General features: G+C 35.6%; 1 protein-coding gene across 4 annotated transcripts in view; it reads left to right on the forward strand.

The window, feature by feature from the left end:
- Positions 1-24,384, forward strand: part of LOC132204520 (lachesin-like) — an 85,490-nt gene that overhangs the window by 20,129 nt on the left and 40,977 nt on the right. The window contains exon 1 of one of the 4 annotated variants that reach the window (XM_059633087.1): positions 9,126-9,219. The exons of 2 other annotated variants lie outside the window; for them this stretch is intronic. The gene's annotated coding sequence lies outside the window, so the exon portion shown is untranslated. Of the gene's footprint in view, positions 1-9,125; positions 9,220-21,013; positions 21,204-24,384 lie in introns of those variants that run through there. One more of the 4 variants, XM_059633079.1, reaches the window with a different exon arrangement.

The raw sequence follows: 24,384 nt of genomic DNA on the forward strand, positions 1-24,384 counted from the left end.
ACAAATCCACTAACGCGAAAAGTCTGTAAAAATCCTCTTTTTCCCTTTTCTTCTTTTTTCCTAGCCGTCTGCAATTCGCCCAAAACTTTTCAAGCGCGGCGGTCGGTTGAGTTTCTTCTTCTTCCGAGTTGCCCAAATAAAAAGCCTCTCTAGCCGTGGGGTATCATTATAAAGTGCTCATCCCCGTTGGGTCTCCGTATCCAACGAGAGGAATCGCATATAATGGTCCACTCAAGTGTTCAATTAATAATCTGCCTGCGGCGACGAGATACCTGCTGGTTGGCACAAGAGGTCGAACCAGAGACCTTGCTTCTTGAGATTCAATGAAAGAGAGAAAAGTCCCTCGAGACAGATTTTCTACTCGCTCAGTGCCGCCGACGGAGAATCCATTTCTGTGATTGAGCACAGATGGAAACTTCGCTCTCGCTTTCCGTTCGAGTTGTTCAACTTTTTTTCCGTTCATTACATTAGCTCTTCTTCGCGGCGAGCTCTGTCCAATAATTCATCGGAGAAGGCCATTGCAAAGTTTTCTGGCGTAACTACCAGCAATGCTTCAAATAAGGTCGTTATTCTGCTGCCTTGAAGTACTTAAGCTGGGAAAAAATTGCATTTTTAAAGAGCTAATCTTCAAGTGAATAAGTTAGATTTTAGAAGCATTGAAAAGTCGTGGTACTTTTAAAAAAAAAAATTAAAAATTTACAGACCTATTTAAAACTATGCAAGCCCGGTGAACACTTATGTCAAGCAAGTTGCCTAACGAAGTCATAAAATTCAATATTTGAATGAAACATACCGTTCTTCTTTAAATTTAAAAAAAAAAACGATTCATTGGTATCTGATCTGACATTGCCTCATTTTTAATTTTTTAGAATTAATCAATTTAAATTGAGAGAGTAAATTTTATTAAATATCAATTATATTTTTACGTTTGTTTCTGTTTAAAGTTTTTACTCAAGGAGTCGGATATTTTAAGAATAATCAAAACGGTGCCTTATTTATTTCGTTCAAATCTTTTTTTATGATGATCAGGTTGATTTAAACTTTTAAATTTTAATTTCTCATTTAAAGGAAATTTTGATTTTTTGGCTGGATCTAAAACTTTTGTAAACCCTTTTTCTTCCACACAGAAATGTCAAATTGTCCGTCACGGTCCTTATCTATTTTTTTTTCCGAACAAAACCAACTCAACCGTTGGGAAGGCCGTTAGCTGCATGATAAACGCAAACGACAGCTTAATAGAATTAAACGGAGAATCCCGGGGCAAAGAAAGTCGTAATAGTTTACGACGCCCGGCTCATTTGCTCTGTGTAGAACAAACTGCCGTTGTGTAGTAGGATGCAGGCACAAACAACACAAACAATATTATGCGCATGCTATACCAGCAGACTCATAATTCCATAAAGCTCGCTTGCAATATTGTAACGAGCGACTAATCCTCCCGCCGGCGCGCGCTAATAACTCTCGAGCCCGGCCATTACCTAATGACGAAACTCAAATAGCTGACACGTACATTCGCAGCTGAAATTCGCCGCCTATTAATGCTCTCAAGCATGAGGAACGTGCATTGAAATTTGCGCAGTTCTCTCTCTGTGCGACAGGCGGGCACAATGGGCGTCCAGTTTCACCAGCCTATCAATCACGGACCAAAAACCCGGGCGATGTGATACAATAGGGGTTAAAAATCGGCTCAATGGTCACTTTGAAAGGTGAAGGGCCGTCAAATATGCGAATGGAAACCACCATGATATTGCTTTATCAACTAATACCAGGCCTTTATTCGGGCCTAATTGATCAGTGGGTTGAATGCAGGAAATTTAGTATTGATGATAATTTTAGTCAAAAATTAAGTTTGGCAAATGATAAAGTTTTTAACAAGCATATACTCGTATCTTTGTAACTCGCTCAGAATTTTATTAATTTTAACGCAATTTTCTTTCTCATCATCCCTATCCAAATATATGTTAACTTTATTTTATAAATTATAATTCAATGTTATATCTGTTGATCAAATTATTTAAATTAAATATTTTCAAAATTAATTTTTCTACAAATTTAAAAAGAGGTGTCGTTTGGATTGTCCAATAATTGAAAAAAATATAAAAATAAATAGAAATAAATTTTATTACCATTTAAGCCAGATAAACATTATTAAACAAAAATATTTTTATCTAGTTTCAAAATTCATAATGCAAGAATTAAAACGTAAGTTTAACATCAAATTAGTTAAAATTATAAAAAATAATACTTAAATAGGCTGTTAATAAAATTCTTCTCATAGTCAGAAAGCTTTGAGAGTTTGTTGAAATTAAATTTGCAACACGAACTTATCAGCTCCCATCGTAGCGTCTTTGGAGTTATAAATAAATTACAAAACTTGCAGTGCTAATGCCGGGTCGTAGGCGCAACTAAATTTAGCTAAATTTCCTCCAATTTAATGCCAGCCAGAGTTCTTCTGGCAAACTGCGGAATAATGGCAAGGCTCACACAAATTCCAAGACTTTTGCGGCAGCCACCCCCTCCTTCTTGTCTCAAACTTTGCCTGGATTATATTCAACAGTTAAAGGATTTGGCAATGAACTTTATTTCCAGGCCGGGGTTGCAAGGCTTAGTCAAGAATAACAGTTTGTTCGCACAACAAACTTGCTGGCCAGCCCATGGAACAAAACAGCCTTTGCAACGCACAAGTGAATGACAAACACGCTGTTCTGACATCCGACGCTGCGTGGGCAACATTGTTGCACATCGTGAAATTGTTCTTGGAAATTGTAACAAAACAGAGGATCGAGTTTACAAGCTCATTTGCTTGATGAAATGGGACTGTTTTCCTTTTGTTTTCCGCGAACGTTTAGTAATTTTAGACGGTAGGATCAAAAATATTTAACACTGAAAACAGAACTTGACCGCCAATTAATTATAAAAGTTTAACACGGACACAAAATTAGCATTCTGTATTTGGATATTTTGAAGTACCTCCTCAAGCTCATGAAATAGAAATAATATAATATATTTGCAGTAACCGTCATGACTCAAGTGTTTTTCCAAACAAAATCTAATCCACAAATCAGCAATCATAGATGGTTAGTAAAAATATTTTTGACGGTTGGAATTATATATCAATTGCCACTTGTGTCAATCAGAAATTGACACAAAGATTCCTCCTTAAATATTTATTTCACCAAAAGTTGAATGAGGGAGCTTTCGAATCCGTGGGCGACACTTGAACAGGCGGATTTGTCAATAAAGAATGAGAAGAGCTCTGTGTGCACTCATTTTTTGTGTGTAAACGACATCGCAGTGAGGCTGGATTGTGTCGCTTTGAGCTTCGATTCGCTTTGGAGGAGCTCATCAATTCGCCGTGCAGCGATTTTTTTTTCTTTCGTTCTTAGAAGCGCGCTCTTTGATGGGCTGGTTTCGACGGGTTTATTTCGAGCCCCGTCAAAGAGCCAAATAACTATCCTCAATTTTCCGGTCAATGCCGCGCGGTTTTGTGATGTCGTCGCTCAAAAACTTTTGATTCAAAGCTGCTCAAGCTGAGAGTGAAATAAATATAAAGGAATCGCTTACAATTCATCCTCAAGCAAATTGGATTTTGATTTATTGGAAAATCCATTTGAGGTCAAAGACATACATTTTATTTGTACATTTAACAATGTTATTCATTTACAAAAATTTTCAGCTTTTTTGATGTAATAATATAATCAGAAAATTCGGTAAGAATAGATACAAAATAAGTGAAAATGAAGGCTAACAATATTTTACTCCCAAATATTTTAATAATTTGGTGTACCTAAGATGGTTATGACCAAAAAAAAAAAAACAAAACAAAACAATTTTTTATAGTCTGGCTAAGAGTGTCTTATCTGTTTTGCCTTTAGTGAGCATTCAGAAGTTCAGAAGGCAAGAGCGCTCTTATTTTTTGAGGGGGAAAGGGTATTTATTATTATTATTTTATTTTTTATTCTACATCAACCTAGGCCTACTTGCTGTGGATTGGGTCTTTTTGATCTCGGAGGTTAGCATTGGAGTCGTTTTTTAACAACAATTCATTGTTTCTCATAGAAAATTAATATTTTTTTGTATTATATATATATGCTAATTTTTTCATGATTAAATAGTATCCGATGGGTGAAAATCAGTCAGGTACATGTTTTGTTTTTAAAATTTCTTCAGTTATCATGTACGTAATTTTATATGTATACAAAAAAATAGAACTAAAAGTATAGCAATATGCAATGTACAATTATCAGTTCTAAATTGTTCTAAATGATTCACAACAATAAAATTAATTAAAACGATAAATAATATGAAAATTTTTTTTTTTAAACATATCCATAATAAAAATAAATATTTATTGTTATATTGAATTAATATACAATTACTCTGTTCACTAACATAATATGACAAAACAAAGGCTAAGTAATGATTTTCAAACTTATTTTCAATAGAGTTAAAGTTTATGGCCTATTTATATTTGAACAATTTAATATTGTACTTCGCTACTGTTGGAGGTTTTCTCTACCTCCTTGAATTTGAAATTAAAAAAAAAAAAACAGAGCAAGTAACATTTTTAATCAATTTCAGTATGTATCAGGCCACAAGTGTTCAAGCGGCTATTTTCCTAATGTCTACTTTTGCTCCTTGGGTGTCTCTTTCGGCGCCTCCGGAAGCAACAAAATAAATCGCCAAGTTTTGCAATTGTGCTCGCACAAAGTGATAAAAGTAAACGCTCCCGCGTGGAAAAACGCGAATTAAATTTCATTTCACGCGGCGTCTGCTTTTTTTGCGGCGCCACCACTCGCACACACACTCCTTCCTCCTTTATTTGCCTCTCCATCAGCAGTTGGCTCTGGCATTATTGCCCTCGAGCGTTGTTCCCGCTGCTTTTTCCTGCACCCCGGCACCATCAGCCGTAAGTCGTGAATAATGCAAACGACGCCGAAGAAGAAAAATGCCATGCTCAATCTACCACTCCGATATTTTTATTTGGATATGCACGTGTGGCGAATTTCTCTCCCTGCCGCCGATCTCGTCATTTCCTCCGCCTATGAAAACACACACACGCGGCACCCACACTTGGAAAAATGGCCCAAAAGAGCGGTGGGCGGACGCATCTAAAAATATTGAGGAGTTAAGTGCAGTTTGGGTCCTTTCCATCACAAGCGGAAAATACATTATCGTTGGCATGCAAACATATACATGCAGAGCCAGCGATCGTCGTGGTGGGAATAAATTTTTATGGAAAAGAGGCCCGCGATCAAATCAATATTTTGCGGCTGTGTTGTTGTGTTTATATTTTTGCATATAAATAGCAGACTCACAGTATGCATTGCACACAATTAGAGAAAGTGTTGTTGAAGTTCATCAAAATAATCCATTTTGATTATAAATACCAAAATGAGTAAAATGTCATTGTAAAAACTGTGGAAAATAATTTAATTTAAAAAACAAATAAACTGACAAAAATTCATATTAATTTCTATGAAAAGTTGTAAATAATAATGAATTTTATGAATTTTGCTAACAAAATTTTTCATCCTAGTTGTATATAATCCCAATATTATGCTACATCATAAAATTCTATGTACTTAAAATTACAATTTTACTGTTTCAGGTGAGCCATCCAGGAGCGTTTGTTTATAACTATAGACCCAGAATACGGCAAGTATGAAAAACAGTTGCCAAAAAAAAAAAAAAATATTATGATAGTTATATTCTAAATAATTAGTTCGATGGAAAATGAAATTAAAAGGAAAAAAAAATTGTCGAATAACCTTTACTTTTAAAACGCTCCACTAATTAAAATCTGAAATTATCTTTAGGACATTGTGCGGCACCCCCTATTTATCCACTTTTGAGAGTAAATTTAAAGAAGTAAATAAGGAATTGCATAAAATGGGAGTCGAAATATCAGCGTGGAGAAATCCGGAAAATCGCAAACTGATCTGTTTGTTTTATTTTTGGTGCAAATTTTTTTGGCGTGGCGTATTCCTCAATTTCGGTGATTCAAATCTAGGCATCCATGAAATATTCACCAGTTGTCGTGTTTTGTTCTTTCTTGAGACAGTTGGTTGCTTAGAAATTCCGACACGCAATCCGAGGCAGTGTCAAGAAGTCGAGCAGACGCAGCGAAAGGGTGACATTTTAATATTCCAATGCAAACATCCATATTTCACGCGCTGCCTCCACATTCGGATACATTTTGTTCAAATAAAAACGCGCTGAATGCTCGATCGTAAAAAGGAAAATAATGGACATGCGTAAAAAAATTTACAATATTTTTCCTTCGGTTTCTGAATTAAAGAGAGATTAATGCTCGTCGGCCAGACTGCTCTGCGGGGCAGATTAAATAGCACAAGGGGAAGTTTTTGTTTTGACAAAAAAATCCACCCAATGAACTTATGCTTTAAATTAGGACTAAATCCATCCAGTGCCCAGAGCGGACGTGGGTAGGTTTTTTTCGCCCAGAACTTTGTTTAACTGCTGCCATCGCCGCGAAAACAAATTCCGGCACAACTTTCCGCCTATGCCGGCGAGAGAAAGAGGACTTTTTTATTCATAAATAAATTAGGCTCGGAATATTGTGCACGACGACAGCCGAGGGGCTGTGTGTGTTAAACTTTTATGGTCATTACTGCCGCCGCTGCTGCAGACTCAGCCATCGTGTTCTGCGAGTTGAGTAATTAGTCTAAATCTACTGGAGCTGCTCGCACTCGTCTCTCTCGTGTCTCCCCGTGGCTTAAGCTTAGTGTTTTCTCTGGAGAAATTTTTTGAAAGCCTAAATAGCTGAATGTAATGTGGTTTTAATAAGCCTTTGCATTATAAAAGTTTCACTATAATTAAATGTGTTGCAAATTCAATTTAGGAAGAAGTTTTTTTATATATTTCCTTATATCTTGAAATAATTCAGAACGCCTATTTGTTTTGAAATATTACATTTTATGCATTTCTACCAACGACATTTAACCTAACTTAGAATTGCCTATCATATCAAATAAATTAAGCTTAATTTGAATACAAGTAGCAAAATTTAATTTCATATAAATGCGGTCAATTTTGGCAAGGCGTTTTAAGTGTTTATATTATATAATCTTATAAAATTATATGTGCCTCGATTTATATAAACAAATTACCACATCTTGTGCCTATTTCTGTCCCCTTTGAAATAAAATAATATAAAAAAAATGAATTAAACTCTCCTAATGGGAATGGCATTTCATGTTAATTAAGGCTCTCAAATAATAAAGAAAATAATTAAACTTGACAGCATGCGGAATATTAATATTTGATAAAATTTCACTAATAAAATTAGCGCCATTTTAAAGAGAGAAAAAAGCCAATTTAATCAGCACCATTTGCCGCCTTTATGGTTGGTTAAAGCCTTTTTGATGACTTGGAAAAGGCCTGTCAGTTTGATTTAATTACAGTTTGCAAACAACCGCAAATTTCCAGATCCGGATTTGCCTGCAGCGAGCGCTAAAAAGCTTCGGATGGGATAAGCTCTCTCTCTCGGCCTTTTTCCTCTTGCGTGTGTTGTTGTTGCGCGTGACACGCAGAGAGGTGTATCTCAAAGTGGATCAGGCAGAAGTGGATTAGCCGTCACCCTCAGACTTCATCATAGGCAAATTATCGTGGCAGGGAACGTGTAATTCCTCAAACGCAAAAAGGATCAGCGCAGCGTCTGGCGATGAGGCGCCTGTTCCTGCTGCGCGGATAAGAATAAAATTAATTATGGGCCTTTTGTGAGAGGGCTCGTATCTCCCTTCCTGCTCTGCTCACATTCGTGCGAGCAAAGAAATTTAAAACAAAACTGCAACAACGCCGGTGGTGCAAAAAAGGGGCACAGACGGGTTCATTAGCGAAATTAAATTATACATGCCGGTTCGTTCGTTTCGTTCTCTCTCGCTCTCTGCCTTCTCACCGAAACTTTTACGTCCACTTAGACGAGCGTAAAAAATTAAAGCGCGAATTGCAAGCCTAAGAAATACAGTACATGGGCCTTCTTTGAGGATCTGCAATATTTAAATACCACAGACTCAAAACTTCAGTTGACCTCTGTAATTTTTTTTTTACAATATTTTGTTAAAAGTTAATTTAAAATTATAATATCTACCATAATTTTATAAAAAAAATCATGTTTATAATTTTTATAGTATATTATATTTTATATTATTATCATTCAAGTAAATTTTTTTTAATATTCATTTTTTATTTAAGGTTTAGCAGTAAATTTTCAACCATATATCAGCCGCATAATTTTTTTCATAAATAATTTTAATAGATTTGAAAAAAAATTATTTAAATTATAGATACCATAATCACATAATGTTATTATGAACTTAAAAAATTATTTGTCGCCTTGGTATTTTCTTTTTATATTTAATAGATTGTCTAATATTGGTTTAATAGGGTGTGCTAGCCTGTTGGAGAGAAGAAGATATAATAATGAATTGTTCCGACTAAAATAATTAATAGACAATAAATATTAAATTTATTTCTGTTGCTGCAAATTCCAGATTGTTTGTCTATAAAAATATCAATGAAAACACAACCCTGACACAACCCTTCCTTGGGCAACTAGCAACTTAATTTTAAATTGATGCTTTTAGAAAATTTTTAATGAGTACTAAAAAGTCAAAGAATAGCCGTATAATATATTTTCGAAAGCTAAAAATCGATGTAAAGAATGATGATTTATCCATTTCATTTTTCAAAAAAAATCTGCTTCAAGTAAGCAAAGTTCCACAATTCAAATATTTTATTTATGCAACAAAAGGAAGAAACTTAAATCATGATCAATCAGCAACCAAGTCCTTTTATTTAAAAACCTGATTCACCAACTAACTGCAGACAATAAAAGTGGCTCGTGTCGAGTGTGCTGATAAAAATGCACATTTGCATGGAGTCGCACGTAAAGAGAGGAGAGAGAACTGCACGGTCGCGACCGACGCCGCCTTATCTCGGTGCCCCACATTCCACTGCAATATTTATGCGGCGGAATAAAGTGCCAATGGTGTGCACTCCTGGCAGGTAGATTGAACGCCTCAGGCCGCAGGGAGATTCATGGTCTATCGCCGATAAATGGCACGGACACGCCGATTTATTTCGTTTGTCGAACGGCATATTTATCCGGTCGCCGGGAAGGAAACAAAATCCGCATTTCCGACGCTATAAGAAGAGGCTGGAAATTTTCCGCTGAAACGCGCAGGGGTTGCTTTTAAGGTAAACAAGTTTTCTAGTCAAATTACTTTTTAGAAGAGCAGGGGAACCCTTTTTGGCGATTGCCGCACTACTTTATTTACTGAATTGGCGAAAATTCGTGGAAAAGTGGAGGGCGGCGCGCAAGTTGCTTAATTCCGAGTTTAATTAAGTTCGAAGTTAGCACGATTGCGATTCACCTGCTTCTCGGAACAAGGGTGAATTCCCTGCGGACGCCTGCCCCTTAATGAATGTACCGACACGACGACTGCAGGTATTGCGGCCCACTTGGAAATCGATTTCGCGGCCCAAGTGGTGCGCGTCCGAGACGCAGGGACGATTTTATCGCCAGCTTTTCGGCTCCATTTGGCAATCGCATGGAAATGGGAATAAGCGGGAATAAGTTTGGATGACGAGCAGGCGCGTCGAACCAAAGGCGGATGGCGTAAAATAAACTTTGGCATCAAAAGCTATTGATAAAAAGAATTTTTGCATTTTTGTAAAATTAAAAAAAAAAATTTCTAATATGTAAAACAAAATATTAATATAAACGCGTTTAAAATTTTTTAACACAAATATTTTATACATTGCAATTTTTTATTTATTTTTTTAATAATTTTTATCATTTTTATATAAAGTGGAATTTTTTGGCTAAATTACAGATAGCTTATTATTTTTTTTTAAAATTTTAAAAAATTTGATTAAAATATGGTGAATTTAATAACATATAAGAATTAAACAATATGTATATAACGAACACTACATGCTCTCATTTTTTTGTAAATTAATATTAATCTATTAACTTCTAGTACCTTGGATGCTCGATGGATTTAAAATTATATAATCATCTTATTAAAAACTTGTGATTACATCAATGCATTAGGACGAATTAACAATAGTATTAATTAATATTATTTAATCTCCATATTTTCATAATAATTATTATGTTCAAAAAATCTCAGACCTTTGGTTTCAGAGACTCAAAATTGAGCTGCATAATTAAATTTCACTGCAGATGTTTTTTTATACTCAAGTTTATATTTCATTTTTATTTTATTTAGCACCAGCGTGTGCCCTCAATTCAGCGTGCAAAGTAGAATAAAAAAGCAGTGTAGTTTTTTCCTGCACTACACGAGGCGGCGTGTGGTGCGAATTCTCAGGCAGCGCAGGGAACAATAAAGAAGGACTAGAGTTCAATAGGAAGCAATATATAGCCAATAGCACGCGTGCGGGCCACAAAGAAAATAAATAAAAATAGTTGTACTTTTCTTTTGCTGCAGGAGGAAAAAAGTTTGCGTGGGAAGAGAGCCAGTTATTTGGCCTGGGCATACATAATAAAGCGACTTAGAAAAGGCAGACGACTTTATTGGGCCCATTTTTTGCTCGCTCTTGTGTTTGCCTATTGATAACAGGCAGTATTAAAATGGCTTGTTTTGCCGCAGAGGAAAGGAGACGTGCATGCGAAAGGCACTTTTTTCCGCCACCGCCGGCTTCGATGGCAACGTCTTTGTTTTGCCTGCTCGTCTTGTTTGGCGGGAAAACAAATCAGTGTTATCTCTGGCGCATGGATCAAAACGATTCGGCAACTTTGCTTGGCAAGAGCCCATAAGTTCCTGAAAGTTTTTTCCTGCCCAAGCAGTAAGACATTCACATGGGAACTGTATCTGAAAAGCCGATTTAAAAAAAAGTGACTGTCATAATATTTATTAGAGATGAATAATTTTTAAACAGATATACAGCATATAGTCTCAAAAGTTTCCAACTATAGGCTTGAGAAAAATATTAGATTTCTTTTATTTCTATGGAAAATGGGCGATTTCGATACAAGGTAAAATAGTCAGTTTTGTGAAAATTAAAAAATAATTATGGCATTATTTTTAAATTTTAATTAACAATAAGAGTTTTTGGCTGTTACCATCTTTTTTTCTTTTTTTTTTAAATATATTTTCAAAATGATTATTTTTTATGAAAATAGTTTAATTTACAAATTTTAGAGCTGATTTAAAAAAAAAACTTTTTTTAATTGTTCATTAAGCTCATTTACTATAAATTTTTAGCGCTCATTATTACCGGTTCATAGTCTTAACAAAGAAAATAACATAAATATCATCTCCAATGAAATTTTCGCCACCATCAAACCATCATTTCTTCCCCTAAAATTATACTTTTGAAAGAATATGCTAGAAATTTACGAAAAGAACTTAAGTATTGCTGTAATCATATTCATAATTCCACAATAAAATTAATTATATCATTTTTTTTTTTAAATAAAATTGTTTTAAATTTAAATTTCGAGTCAAAAAGAAAAAAAAAACATTTTATGTAATATCTAATTTCTACAGATCTATCTAGTCCTATAAAACGCTCCATTAACAAAATATTGATCAAAGATGAAATAAAAATTCACATTAAATTTTCCAATTTATGTCTTGCGGTTGTGGCGGTTATATTACACCAGCTTTGATCAAAACAGCCGTCAAATAAATTCCCATCGGATATTTGACGGATGACGGGTACACAGTATACAAATCACCGCCACGCAGCACCCTACGTAGCCCATAATGGCCCCTTGGTGTGCGTGATTTAGGCAATCGGCGCGTCAAATGCAGCACACCGGTTGCATACCGTCACCTGCAAACTTTTAGTCCAGGATCGATGCCAAAGTTGGTCGGGGCCTGGAATTTCCGCGCGTCGTCGACGGGCATAAAAGTGTCAGTCTTCGCATTAATCACGAAAGAAAGGTGCAGCCATTTAATTTTTTTTTCGCTCGATGATTCCGAAACTTTTCTTTCGTTATTTTCCGGCGCGTAATTGACTCAATTTTTCATCCCGCCTGCCCGTTATTAGCTTTTGGCCGCAGTTTGCAAAGCGGCTGCTGTTTGTCGTCGCGAGCTATACGTAATCTCATTCGCCCCAAATTGGTGCACGCGCGAGTTGCAAAGTCGGCCGACCGACGCTTCTCGGCTGGAATCGAAATAACGAGCTGCGCAGCCAGCGAGCGGTTGTTCTAATTAGCCTGTGCCTGGAAGAACGCACGCCCACGTTAAATTTAATAATCCTCCTTCCTCAGGAATCCTTTTACAAATTTCTTACAACTCGAACCCTGTTCAAATTTTAAAATATCACAATCAAACTGCTTCCAACCCACACAAAGTAATTAAAACTGATTGAATGGAATCCATGAGCACATGTTTTTTATTTGATTAAAAGCTGTTCTAACTTACCTCCTGTGTATTATTTTAATTCAAAATATGAATAAATTATTAAAAAAAAAATAAAATGATTAACTATTTTCTACATTATCAATTTCTGTTGTTAATTCAAACCACAAACTTCGATTTCAATTAATTAAACTTGCACATATGAAACTAGAAGTTTCTAAAATTCCCAATAAATGGAAGCCTTTATTTGATAGGCTTCTGAAAATTTCCCCCCCTTGAGAAAGGAAGCCAATAGGTGATTTGGAGGATGCCAATTATTATCGTTCGTTAAGTATTCCGTGGATGGAAATTAAAGTATAAAACTTCTTGTTCTTGGAGTGGCGCAAGAAAAGATCTCGCTGGAAACTTCTCTTAAGAGAAGAGGAAAGAGAGACTGCTTGACTTGTCGTCTGCTTTCGATATCAAATAAAAAAGTTTTTATCTCGGCCGCCTACTACTCTTGAGCTTGAGTGAACGCACACCTGTTCCATTTTCTTTTTTCTTTCTCATTTTGTGAGGGATAAAATAATATTGAAAACGAACAAAGACAAAGGGAGAGGTATTTTAATAACACGCACATCGAGCGAAAGACAAAAGGTGAAATGGCGAGGGTTTTCTCAACAACTCTGCCAATGTCAGACGACGTAAACAAATACACAAGAATTTCGTGTTTTTGTGATCAGGAAAACAGAGCTGATATTGACTTTCAATTTTGCGGCTTCTGCAAAGACGGATAAATAAATTAAATTAAATTCCTTATATTTTCTCAGTTATAAATTATCAGAGCCAGAATTATTCTCATATGCTAAAATATATGTGCAATTCTTTTGTTAAATATTAAAAATAGCATTTATTTTATTAACTTTGAAAATAAATCTTTCAGTGTCTCTTTCATACCAATATCTCTGTGGCATATTAAAAAATTGATCGATGAAAGTTTTTGATTAAAACCATGCATATTGGCATTTTATAACCATAGGAGGAAACAAGAAAATAATTATCTTTCAGTGGTTTGTATGAGCCAGGTCATAAAAGAAATTTGGAGATCGCTACAGGAACTCGTTATTTTGAATCAGTAACAAAAAATTTCAACAAGGACAATCCAATTTTTTCCTTCGCAAGAGTTTTATTATTTATATTTATTATTATCAAACATATTTGGACTGCTTGAAATACCTTGCGGTTTTCGCCTAATGCGAGGAGCAGACAAAAATCAGCATTTCAAAGCAACCTTTTATTGGAAAGAGAAAAAGGGAGAGAAAGAAAGAGGGGCTCTTTTCAGAGAGTATCAGGGAAATTTTAATATTGCTCGTGGCCACGACCGCCGCAATCCATTAGAGAGGAGCTTTAAAATGATCCAGCCACGTAGTCGGCATTTATTTTGCCCCGATATTTCCCGACCCTCTGTTTGTTTCCTTTTGCTTTTGTTCTCCGGCTCTCTTTGGTACTGCAAAGAGAAACAGATGGAAAAGTGCGCGTCGAAAAATTGGATTCAGGCAGCGCGTTTTGTTTTTCAGCCAAAGTGGCGCGTCTCGCTTTCTTTCTCTCGCTCTGTAGAAGTGGGTGCTTGTCCCTGTTTTTTTGTCTCTGGCAATAAATCCAGCCGGCGTTGGCTCCATTATACGCTTGTCACCAGTCCAATGATAGCTGCTGACGGACCGAGAGTCATCAACTCGTCCACCACAGCGCGCTCAATGGCCGAAATAAAGCGGCAATGATGCACCTTAACAGCCTCTGAGCCAGAGCAACTTTTACGCTCTTTAGTCTCAAGTGGCGCCGTTTTGTTTTCCCTCTGTCTCCACCGGCCAACTTATTGTCTGTCAAAACACCCTTGTTGACTTCTTTCGTTCCAAGAATAATTTAATAGGCTTGTCAATTTCCTGATAATTTTAATATAATCAGCACACAATTTTATCTATGCGATATTTTCCTATATTAATATAATCTTCAGGCAAAATTTAAATAAATTTTAACCGTTGAAAATTTAAAATTGTAAATTAGGTTTTTATTATCAATTACAAAGAGTTTTCTAGGCATTGAAAAAAAATTTGTTTAATGTTTGAAGTTTGCATTAAAAAATAGGAGCAAAACACTATTTTTTGCAATTATGTGGACATAAATCGATGGCTTAAAGGTATCAGATTAAAAGCAATACAGTTTGGTATAAAAATCAATTAATTTAAAATGAGTTGATGATATAAACAAACATAGTAAAAATAGGTAAAATATTATTGAGCATGGATTGTATGCAATTAACACTAATAATTAAAACTCTACTTTGTTGTCTCCTATCGCGATTCTCTACCATTCCTGGAGTGTTTTTCATTGTTTTTAGTACAAATGATAAAATCAAAAGAAAAAAATATTAAATATGCTGCAATATTTTTTAAATAAAAAAGTTAGCACTTGAAGAGAGGTTCATAAAAACAATTTTAAGTGGGTATTTTTTCACTTTGTATATATATCATAAATTAAATAAAATAAAACTTGCGCAATTATTTTTACACTAAAGTGTCGTCAGATGATGCCAATTTAAAACCGTTTTTCTAAAATGCAAGTATCAATTATTATAAGACAAAGATTAAGATAGCAATTTTCAATGCAGGAATAAAAACTTCTCGCTCTTAGGTTATTGTCTGCAGCCCTAGAAACCCACGTTAGAGAATTGCTTTTGAGATGAACATACTTTGGACAATTTATGCACTTTGGCATTTTGCTCGTGTTTGTTTGTCTATCCATTCTAGCCGGTCTGCGCCGCTTTGCCACCGAATCAGCTCACGGTCTGCGAAACGCGGCAGCCGCGCGATCCGTTCGCTGGATTAATTGGTTTAAGAGAGCAGCGGCGTTTGTTTTGGTGCATTATTTGCGAGTAGCGCGCAAACAACGCACTTGCCAGAGAACACGCAAACGCTCCCACCCCGTGTTTTTGCTCTCTTGCGATGCAAATGGACCGCGAGAACAAAAATAAACTTTACGTATGGCTGATGGGAACAAATAATAATGCTATGGGTGTGTTTTTGTTCCCCCTCACCAGACGCGATAAATTCAGTAGGACAATTTTGATGTTCCTGAAAGTGGTTTGTTGATTCGGTTCTATTGCACATTCACCGCAACAATTTGAAATCGCATAATCCGTCTCAATTATAATAAAAAGTTATGAACTACAATGATGACAAAAATGAGAAAAATACAATTATAGATAGAATTATAAAGCGTTATAGATGAAAAATGGAAAAACTCGTAACGTGCTACATCTTATTTAGTTAGAGAAAAATATTATGAAACAATTTATTAAAAAAATTAATATATCATAAATAAAAATTTCTATTGAAATCAAAATTCACATCATTGATTATTGCAATTGAGATTTAAATTATAAATTTTTATAGCAATTCTTTTTGCCATCAGTCTTATTAGTCCTATGACCTAAGACATGAAGCCTTAAATTAAACCACCATATCTTAGCAGTAATAGCTAGGGTACTAAATAAATTCCGTTTCATTTAATAAAATTCATACAACAATCATAAGACAAAAGTAACGAAACAGTAACATTAATGTTGGAACAATTAACAATTCACTCTTCACTATGTTTTTTTTAGGAGTATCTACCATAATACTTATTATATTTAAAGCATGTGTAATAATTAAGTTTTTAATAAATTTAACAAAAAAAATTATCTGCAACTTCCATCCAATGAAAATTTTACAGATAAAACTTATAATTATTAACTTTTTATCATAATTATATTAAATTTAAATAAAATAAGAATATTTTAATTTGTCTAAAATATAAAAATAATAAGTAAGATTAAGTAATTTTTTAAGCAAAATTCATTAATATATCTCTAGCATTACCTATCATAATCCAACAATCTTCTACCTTAACGTGATTGTAGGACCAGGAGTGCAAATATTCTCCTACTCAGAACTCAAACAAGCCGCTCTTGAGAAACTACTGAAGCACGCAATGAAGCCGCCGAATATTCACTCTCTATACATGTATTAATGCTGGCCCGCGGGGGCGAGCGAATATTCCACAGAATTTGCACACTCAGGCTTCACGTTGCGGGGTGTGTATTTTCCTGGCGAGGACGCTGGCTGCAATTAGCACAGCTGCGGCGGCTCCCACCCCGTCCATCCCTCGCCCTCTCTCCACGGCTTCACACAGACACACACACACACACATTGCACCACCGTCGCGCTTGACTATGCCCGAGCAGCTATTGTGTGATGGATGATGATCGCCTCTGAGAATAATACGCCCGCGGCCCGCGTCCCATCCACCGTCAGCTATGTATAGGGAATGCGGTTTCCTGAGAAAGTGCTCCGCTCTCAAAGGAGAGCAAATGTTCTACGCCGGTGACGAATTTGAACTGCCTTTTCGGAGCTTTTGATTAGTCTAAGTGTAGTCGAGGTATTCATACAGAAGCTATGGATTATCTGGGGCAGAGAAAAAACAAAATGCGCATATCTCATTCCCACCTTCTATTATAATAATGGAGCAAAATTAAACACATATTATATTATTGAAATTAAAATCTTATAGTCTTGACTGATTTTAAGCTTATCTCACAAATGGAAATGAAAACCATTCCTCGAAAAAATATGAAATTTATTTCAAATCTACAATCAAATGTTGTATGAAAAAGCATTTTGGAAAAAAAAGCATTTTATGCAAAAAATAAATTTTTTTTTCGTAATCTTCACTTATTAAAAATTTTAATATTGTTTATTTGATGTGTTGTCATTAATTAAGATAAATATAAACAGAAGATATTGAAGGTAACTGCATAATTGATAATTGGCATTTTGAAGTAGACATTATTTAATTAAAAAAAAATTAGGTACATTTTTTTATACTTTTATTAGATAGTGCATCATCTACAGGTAACAACTATCATGATCAGTAAAATTGTAATTTTTAAATAATAATATAAATATATATTAATATAAATAAATTAAATATCTTCCAATTAATTCATTAAAATGAAAATTTTATTAAAAATTAAAATAGTATTTAATTTGTAATAATATACAATTTTTTGCTATAAAAATAAATTGATTATAAATAATAATAATTAATTCTTTAGTAATTTTAGGAAGCCATTAATATGACAACTTTAGTGCATTTTAGTGAATCAATACAATACACAAACACACCATCACAGATTTAGAAGCTTGATTTAGTCAAACATTCTGTCATAACACGAAATCCATACTATTTTGATCCTCCACATACATCAAGACTCTGATAACTGACAGCCTGCTTTTGGTTCATCGGATGAATATATATTATGTTGACTGAAAGCGTTAAATTTCCTCGGCCTTGCACAAAAAGCCAGGAACCGTTCGGCGAAGCAATTCGATGCAAAAACGTCTGAGGCTCGGGCAGATGCAAAGAGCAGCGTCGGATCAGATTATTTGCCTCCGATTCTAATGGAGCAGACGAGTCGATCCATTTGAGATGATATCACTCTCCCCGCGTCTGGTCGTTTGCCGAGCCCTAATGCTCCACTCGGTTCGCGTTAGAAAACAGAGAAGATGGCGTTTTAGATAGGCTAAGAGAAATTCCGTGTCGCTTTCGGCTCGCATTGCCACTCAATGTGCAGCTGCAAAGAAAGAAAAAGCTCCCTAGCCGCTCACGCAATTGATGGCCGACGGTGCGACTAATTATGTTATTGTAACTGGGAGGCGCTGTAAATTTAGCCACTCCGAGTGGGTCGTTTATTTGTCCGTGTGAATCAAGCATTCAAGTGCCACCTGGAAAACAAACACAAACGATCTATTCATTGGTTTTCCACGAACTAATTGATATAGACTGTCCCAAAAATAGTGTTGCAACTCATGATTCATTTGTTAAGCATGCATATAAAATAATAATCTTGTTGTTTCATCTATCTGTTAAAAAATATTTTTAATTTGTTTATAAAATTAAGTTTTACAAATATAAGATAAGATATTTGAATTTTTATATTACTTTCTCATTAAATCAAATCTCCAATCTGGGCAATCTGTTAAAAATATGATTATCTTGTTAAGACCGTGGATAACTGTTTTAAAAGGGGAAAACAAACATAGCAATTCAGCGGTTTTTCCACTCAATCTGCTGCTAACGCCTAAATTAACATTGGAAACCCGTGCTAAATTTTCTCCGAAGCGTCAAAGTTTTTCAAGCACCTTCTTCTCTTTACTCAACTAATTAAATCGATGAAAAATGCATGACGAGAAAACCGTTCCCCCCGTTCACCTGACGGTCGAGGGTTCCTTGCGAAGAAGCACCTCTTTTCCAGAAAAATTTGCATACAATTTCAATCATCGAGCAACTTTTCCCGCCCGACTGCTACCGCTGATAGCGAATCGATTTTAATAAAAGAAAAGTGGTGCAGTGTGAGGGGGTTGAATAATAATGAGCGCGCGCCGTCCTGACTGCGAAATTATCACGTCGGTGCTGACTGGAGATCAAAGGTCTTTGATTCCAGTGTGTATCAATCAAGTATTGATTTTCCACTCCATTTCTATTTTTTTCAGTTCAATTGAATTTTATTTTTGCATCAAACCGCCGCCGAGGATAAATGAATTATGCTCGCGAGTGGAGGGCGCTCGGATCTAAAAAAAGGCACTTTGTTTTTGTGTCGTCCTGCGCGCGGCGCGTGGAATAAAACAAATGCTCCTTCCGATTGATGCCTTTTGCCCCGACTCACTGACTGACTTGACACCCCAGGCCTTGAGAGATCGATCGATTCTCATTTCAATCACTTGCACTCGCTCCTCTCAAGCCTCGCTCGCAATCAGTCTTTCGACGCCCTTTCATCGCTCTTTGTGTGTATATGGAGATGCTTCAGCTTCACTTTCTTCAATTGATTTGAGTATTTTCAAATTTCTAAGGATTCTATTTGTTTTGTTTATTTGTGTCATTTGATGCTATTAAATTAAGCTCAAAACGTCAATCACAAATATAAAAGTTGCCAAAATGTCATATAAATAATGATGTTTTTCAGAATCCATAAAATTAAAAATAGAACTGGGCATTTTCAACACAGGAGGGCATATTTAAATTAAAATTCTGACAATTTTAACTAATTTTTTGTTTAGTTTCCATCTTCAAATTCATCATTCATTCATACTTCAATTCAATTCAATTCGTTTATTCTCTCACAACAGGTCAAATATGCAATTTATTATTATTATTATTAAAATATGTGTTCACCTTAGGCTTTTAAGTAACTGGTCAGAAACCACAATGAAAAGGTGACATTGCGCGCTCTGATTCACCAATTTACCAATCAGGAGGGAGCAATTGGTTGAATTGCCTGGGGAGTGCCAAAGACTGAACGCCGACCTGGCGCGCCCAGCACCAACCACTTTGTCTCGTGAATTTTGTATGAGCAGTTTAGCCTCTCGTAAAATTACTCTCTTTGGCAAAATTGTACGAGCAATCTCTCCTCTTTTTTCCCTCCAACCGAATTTTCGCACCGCTTTTTTTCGCTCAACCACTGAAAAGGGCCTGGTGATTAATAACTCATTAGCTCGAGTAGTATCGGTTTTGCAAAACTGGCTAATAGCAGCCGCAGGCAGAAACCGTTTACACCGTCTGATCCACGCTGGAAATCGGATGCTGATGGGTAATAATTCACTGGAAAGCTACACGAGTCGTGCAATAAGTGAAGTGGAAAAGAGCTGCACTCCGTCATATATGATATAATTTGTGCGAATCTGTCAACATGGCATGACTGACGAGAGCCGCTTCGAATGCAAATTGGCTGGCACGCTGCACGAGCTCATTAGAGACAGAACCCGTATCTAAATATTGCTGCGGATTAGCGACAAGTGCTCTCTCCGTTGCACACCGCGAGAGCTTTATGCACTGCTGCATTCTGGCTTCAGCGAATTAATTTGCGAATGCATGCGAGTTCGTGCGATTCTTCGCAATGCTGACGAATTGGTTCAAGGAGTTTATTGACACAGACAAGAGTATTATGTATGAGATGAATTGCTTAAGTAGATTGAGCTGGTATGAGGATTAAATCTTTTTGAATAATTTATATTTTCAAACTTAACATACGAGCATGCCAGATGTGCAAAATTTAAATTTAAATATGATTTACATACACTTTACAACAACTAAAATATTTTGTTTTTAAAAATTTCCAACATTGAAAATCGTATGAAGAAGTAGACTATAAGTAGAGGCTAACCAATTCTTTTAAAATTAAATCAGCTAGGAAAATTAGTCATCAGTTTTCTTTTTTTTTTAATTCATTATCTTTTAATTCACTAAAAATTCCATGCGAATAAAAATTCTCTTGTTTACATTATAATATGAGTTACTCTTTCCAAATTTGGTGTAGAGCCACATAGCTCTCTCGCAAATCCATCCTTCATTAGGGCACAATAGAATTCACCGCACTCACGATCACAATCTATATCGGCTTGCCATTAGATCGCACATCAAATTTCGCATCCATAATAACGGCGGCAAATGAACTGCGGATATACAGCACGGAGCCGAATTAGTTTGAACGCAGAGAGGGATCGAAACGCATAATGTATGTGGGCCCTGTGCGGGATAATTTACATTTGCAGTCGGCCCGGCTCTTCTATCTTGATCCAGCATCATTGCGTTACAAACGGCGAGCCCGATGTGGTTCGTTCGTTTGATGCGAAATCCCATTCCGAGTGTGTGCCATTTGCATCAATTTGATTGCCGGCTCGATAGCTCGCGGCACAGCGACGTGATATGACAAATTCTCTTTGTGGCCTGTCTGCTGTGTCGGTTTTGCAAAAAGCACCGTTTTTCCAGCCGCAGGTAATAAATCACAGGGCAAAGCGGGCGAGCGTCGATTTTATTGTTTACGGGGTGACTACAATTGAAAATCCGTGTGCAACACACACATTCCCCGTTCCACCGCAATTTATGGCCGACCGTCCTCGCGCTTACATATAAAGCGAGCCAACAAATAACGAGACGAATTTCGTTGGTGCACATTTTTTCTCTCTATTTGCTCTTCAATTCAATCAGAGGGTTGCTTTTATGCTTGAGTGTATGGAAAAAATTCGCCCGTGTGTGCTCTTGTGAAGCAAAAACTGTGAAACTCCGCACATCAAAAGCTTTTTCTGCTTCGAATTTCTGCACGGTTGTGCTTTTTATATTTGCAAATGAATGAAAAAATAAAATGCTAGTGGTACTTTATTCCTGTGCACAAAAAGCTGCTCTCTCGGACATTTCACGGGTTTCACATGTTTGGAAATTTTTTATCGTAATTTAAGTTATGACATGACATTTCAATACAAAATTGTAATTATTTTTGAATGAGTTTTAATTACGGAGAACTTCAAAATATAATGGAATTGGCATTATTATTTTCACGCTGCTAATTGCTTTTGATATTTTGTATTCAAATGTTTGTAAATTTATATTGTTAAAATTTCTGCTTATTTGTTTTTTGAAATTTTCCTGCTTTTTGAATATTGATCTGCAGTTATTATATTATTTCTGTGAACAACAAGGTAACACTAAATGTACATCTTGCTTATACAATCTATGAGATGTTTTTTTTTCATTTAGGACAAAAAACAATGAACTCACAAAATGCACATATTAAAACGCAGACCTTTGTTCTGTCATTTTAAAATGACATGTGTTAAAGGCATCTTATGTTACTGATTACAAACATCAACTAAATATTATTTTACAAACTTGCTAATTTTGTTTTTATCTTTAAGATATACATATTTTTGTAACATCTTTTCCCAAATAATATTTTCATTAAAATATATCAAACTATTAAATAAATAAATAATATTAATTTAGTCTTATTAATGCAACGATTAAAATTTTGAAAAATTAATTCTTTTTAAAGAGGTATAATTTCTGATAATTGGTAGTTAGGACTGGTTATGACCTTAAAAAAGGTTTTCAATTTCTTTTTTGCATTATTTCAACTGACTGCTTTTCTTAATAAAAACAATAAAGCCGTTTTTTTTAAAGAGAATCGTGGTATGCGAATACCTGGGCCTGAATCTTTCTATCGTCTTTTTTTCCAGCAGCAAAACGTCTAATTTCCTTCTACAGTAGGGAAGTGCTAATTACGTCACAAGGAAAAGTCCTCATTCCTCCCTACGCTTTAATGGGCCGCTGGAAAAATCACAATTAGCAGTAAAAATTGAGCGAATTGAGAAATAAAAAAACGAGTCGTGTCGTAATAACAATTGCACGCCGGCACATAAAAGTAAACGACTAGTTCGCTGCCGACCAACCTTTGCTCGACCCAGCAATAATGACATTTTTTGCCGAGCGTCCGTGCAGATAAGGCGCACTGTAGTACGTACAGAAAAAAGTAATTTCGCCTAAACCGTCGGAGCAGAAGCAGACCACGCTAAAGTGTTATTCTTTTTTTACCCGAAATTCACGCGAGAGGTAAAAATTGCGATTTGAGCGCGATGATGACGAGATTCTCGCAGCAAAGGAGATGCTTGTGTGGAGCTCAAATTTTATTTGCTTTATCCCTTGTGTGTTTACCGTTTGACCCTTGCGTGGTGGACACTGGGAAAGGCGCGCCGTAGGAGATCCGTCAAATTGAATTTGCCAAACTTCCTCCCTTTTCTCAGAGAAAGTGGTTCGGAGGGAAAGAAATAGAGCAGATATCATAGAAGGCTATTTTATAGGATAACGTTCAAAATCGGTACGCAGCGGAAAATGTGCTTTCCTTAGTATCAACAAATAATTTTATATTTTTCATTTTTCATCGCTTGAATTCAAATTTTTTTATGTGTATGTGAAATAATCTTTGAGTTATAATACATAATATCACTTTATCCTAGAGATTGAGTTGGAATTAACCCTTACAAGCAAAGTATCCCAACTAGCAAAAATTGATCTTAATGAAAATTGGCAAGGAGGTAGGGTTGACCTTCAGGAACAACGTGTCGAAGTTCATTAGTCGCGATCTAGCATGGTTCGGCCTACAGAGCCGCCGAAAGTTGCCGATTTTTGCGTATGCAACCCGCTCCACGTCCCCACCGCCGCGCTCTCTTCTGCACGCTGCTGATAGAGCGGCAGGCGGAGAGGCGAGAGCAGCGCGAGAGGGGCTCGCTCGCACAACGCATGGCGAGTATAGCGATTTTGATTAACTTTGAATCGCTGTCAAAATTCAACGGCTGCTCGTACTTGAAAAATTCCAACGCCATAATTAAATATGGTCCTTTGAAAACAACACCCTTAATTATCATATTAATCCGTCGACGTTTTGTATTGTTTTCTGGCCACCAAACACGTGACCAAATGAATAAATCCTGAAAAAATAAAAATTCCAAAATAATAGTAAACCGTGGAATATTTTGATGAAAATTTACAAATTGGTTTAATTCAATATAGGCAATATATTTCCAAGGTCAAAATACTTTATTTTCACTCCACATTAGTTTTACATAAGGGTTTGTGTTGAGAGCTGTATCTCGGTAATTACTGGACCAAATTTCAAAACATAAAATTTAAAATGATTGCGAAGAACTGTTCTTTTTGGTTATTTTAAGCAAAAAAATCTAAAAAATTTAAATATCATCAAAAAATTATAATTTTTGAAAAAATTCCATAAATTTTATGCTTGTAATTTTTATAAATTTTTTTGCTTAATATAACCAAAAAGAACAGTTCTTCGCGATCATTTTAAATTTTATGTTTTGAAATTTGGTCCAGTAATTACCGAGATACAGCTCTCAACACAAACCCTTATGTAAAACTAATGTGGAGTGAAAATAAAGTATTTTGACCTTGGAAATATATTGCCTATATTGAATTAAACCAATTTGTAAATTTTCATCAAAATATTCCACGGTTTACTATTATTTTGGAATTTTTATTTTTTCAGGATTTATTCATTTGGTCACGTGTTTGGTGGCCAGAAAACAATACAAAACGTCGACGGATTAATATGATAATTAAGGGTGTTGTTTTCAAAGGACCATATTTAATTATGGCGTTGAAATTT

The sequence above is a fragment of the Neocloeon triangulifer genome, unplaced genomic scaffold (genome assembly GCF_031216515.1).
Source record: "Neocloeon triangulifer isolate White Clay Creek 2 clone unplaced genomic scaffold, ASM3121651v1 ptg000002l, whole genome shotgun sequence".
In the NCBI taxonomy this organism is placed as follows: domain Eukaryota; kingdom Metazoa; phylum Arthropoda; class Insecta; order Ephemeroptera; family Baetidae; genus Neocloeon; species Neocloeon triangulifer.